This window comes from Tupaia chinensis, unplaced genomic scaffold (assembly GCF_000334495.1).
Source record: "Tupaia chinensis unplaced genomic scaffold, TupChi_1.0 Scaffold141247_1, whole genome shotgun sequence".
Taxonomy (NCBI): domain Eukaryota; kingdom Metazoa; phylum Chordata; class Mammalia; order Scandentia; family Tupaiidae; genus Tupaia; species Tupaia belangeri.
In genome coordinates this window covers 307,255-309,805 of record NW_006201110.1, presented here as the reverse complement: position 1 = coordinate 309,805, position 2,551 = coordinate 307,255, and the positions used below count along the sequence as shown (strand labels likewise).

Below are 2,551 nucleotides of genomic sequence, written 5' to 3'. Positions count from 1 at the left end.
TGTGCTCGCCAGAAAGACAGAGAGACAGACAGCAAAAAATCACCCCCCAGGGGGGATGGCCACACCGCAATCTCCTATCCTCCATTCTCCTCTTGGGATCTTGGGCATGCACGCACACGTGCCTGGTGTGAGTTTAAGCCACCGGGTCCGGGACTTGAACCTCGGTCGATGACATAGGAGTCCAGTGACATAGCCAACATTGGAGTCCAGCGACATAGCCATTACGCTAACTGCTGGTCACTCACAGACACGTTCTTGACACGGAAGCCCACATTGTCCCCACGAAGAGCTTCACTCAGAGCTTCATGGTGCATTTCAAGAGACTTGACTTCAGTTGTCACCTTGACTGGTGCAAAGGTGACCACCGTACCAGGTTTGAGCACACAGGTCTCCACTCTGCCCACAGGGACAGTGCCAACATCACCAACTTTGTACACATCCTGGAGGGGCAGACGCAAGGGCTTGTGAGTTGGACGAGGTGGCAGGTTGCAATCCAGAGCTTCCAGCAGTGTAGTTCCACTGGCACTGCCATCTTTACGGTGACTTTCCATCCCTTGAGCCACGGCATATTAGCACTTGGCTCCAACATGTCACCATTCCAACCAGAAATTGGCACAATGCTACTGTGCCAGGATGGTAGCTAATTTTCTTAATGTAGGTGCTGACTTTTTAACAATTTCCTCGTATCTCTTCTGACTGTAAGGTGGCTCATTAGAATCCGTTTTGTTAGCACCAACAATTAGTTGTTCTACACCCAGTGTGTAAGCCAGAAGGCGTGCCCACGGGTCTGCCCATCCTGGAGACACCAGCTTCGAAGTCACCAGCCCCTCTCCTTGTCTCAGTGACAGAAGGAAAGCTGTTTCCACGCTAACTGCTTCAGCTCCTGTTGTGCCTCTGTTCCGTGTCTGCCTGCAGAGGGCGCCACCTGCTCTTCAGCTCCGAGACCACAGCCGGTCGTGTTCACGGGGACGCGGGACAAGCAGAGCGGGAACTTAAGTCTGTCCAACATTTGAACTTGGGCCGGGCAGCCTGCAAAGCAGCATACCTCCCAAGATCAAGGCGTCTTCACAGGAGAGCCTCACCATTGGCTGAGGCTTGGGCTCTGGGACGGCCCTGGGCGGCCCCAGGGGCAGTCAGAAAGGGAGGCAGCGGGCCTCTGTGCGTTGGGGCTGGTAGAGTCAGCTTGGTGGTGGTAGCTGGGCCCTGGAGGGGAGGGGAAGGGGGACGGGAGAGCCCAACTCAGGCTCCACTGGGGCCTGACAGACGTGGCAAACTTAGATGTGTTCAGAGTGCCCAAGGTTTTTTGCCACAGGGCATGTGTGTGATCACTGGAGACAGAGACGCGGGAGAGGGCAAGCGAGAGCCACACCCTAGTGAGCGTGGCCACACAACTTCCCCACCGCTATTCCTGGGACTTGGGGCGCACACCGCACTCTGTCTGATTTTCTTTCTTTTCCCCTCAAATAGACACATGTATATTTCCCCCTTAAGTGAGATGAAGCGAGCGGTGTCCTGGGTGGAGGGAGGTGCTGGCTGGAGCTGGGCTGGGGCTGGAAGGGTGCCTTAGTACTGCCGCCCGGGGCGGGCACCCGAGTCCGGCACCTGCGAACCCGCTGGCTTCATGCCGTACTTGGCCGCGCACAGCAGAGGCCACGTTCGCGGCCCCGCGAAGGCTCGCACCGCTTTCCCTTTGTGGTCACAGCTGGGCAGGTACACGGCACCAGCACCGTGCGTGGGCTGGCTTTGAGCTCCGGCAGGGAGGCCTCCGTGTGTCTCGGCAGGAGCCCTGCTCGGTTCCTGTCTCATCTCAGAAGCAGAGATCCCCGGGGGTGTGCGTTTCTCCACCCCCCGCCCCCCAACTTGGGCTGGGTCAGCTTTTTTCTGCGGTCCTTCTCCACTGCCTCGGCCTTCAGCTCAGAGACGCGGATGTGCCCGGGCCGGAAGGTCTCTGGGGGAGCAGGTCTCTTTGGCTGTCTCAGAGGACGTTGGCTCCTCGTGCTCGCGAGATCTCTCTCGCCATAGTTCTTTTCGTTGAGGCGAACCCGCGGCCTGCAGTGGAGCGGCTTCTCCTCGTCCTGCGGTGGAGGCAGCGCAGCCCGGGTCGCAGCGCTCAGCGTAGACGCCGCACCTTTGTGCCCACCGGGCGGCAGCCGCAGCCGGGTTCCCCCAGCTCGCAGCCCAGGGCTCGGGGGACACACGGAGAGGGCCTTCTCGTCGCAGGGCTTGCCCTGCACAAGGAGCCCAGCCCCGGCCGGCGCTGCACCGGCGGCCGGCGGCCCGAGGCCTGCCCTGAGCACCATCTGCTCTGAGTCCCGGCTTTGCCTGGGGCGGCGTAGGAGACCGATAGCGCGGGGAGAAAGGGACCAGAAGGCGCCTGGGATTTTTGTTGTTAACTTTAAAAAAATCTGGCAGGTAAGGCAGATGGCTTCCCCCAGACACACAATGCGGGGAGAGATGGAGCTTTTGGATCCCGATTGCAAGACTTGGAACAGGTTGGGGCAGGGTGGGGAGCCGCGCCAGGTGCGCTCGGAGTGAGCGGGGGCCAGAAGAG

At 59.8% G+C, this 2,551-nt stretch overlaps 2 pseudogenes; both read right to left on the bottom strand.

The window, feature by feature from the left end:
- Positions 1–221: 221 nt before the first annotated feature.
- Positions 222–1,009, bottom strand: LOC102472073 (elongation factor 1-alpha 1 pseudogene; annotated as a pseudogene).
- Positions 1,010–1,563: 554 nt separating this feature from the next.
- Positions 1,564–2,300, bottom strand: LOC102471645 (insulin-like growth factor-binding protein 5 pseudogene; annotated as a pseudogene).
- Between the last annotated feature and the right edge of the window lie 251 nt (positions 2,301–2,551).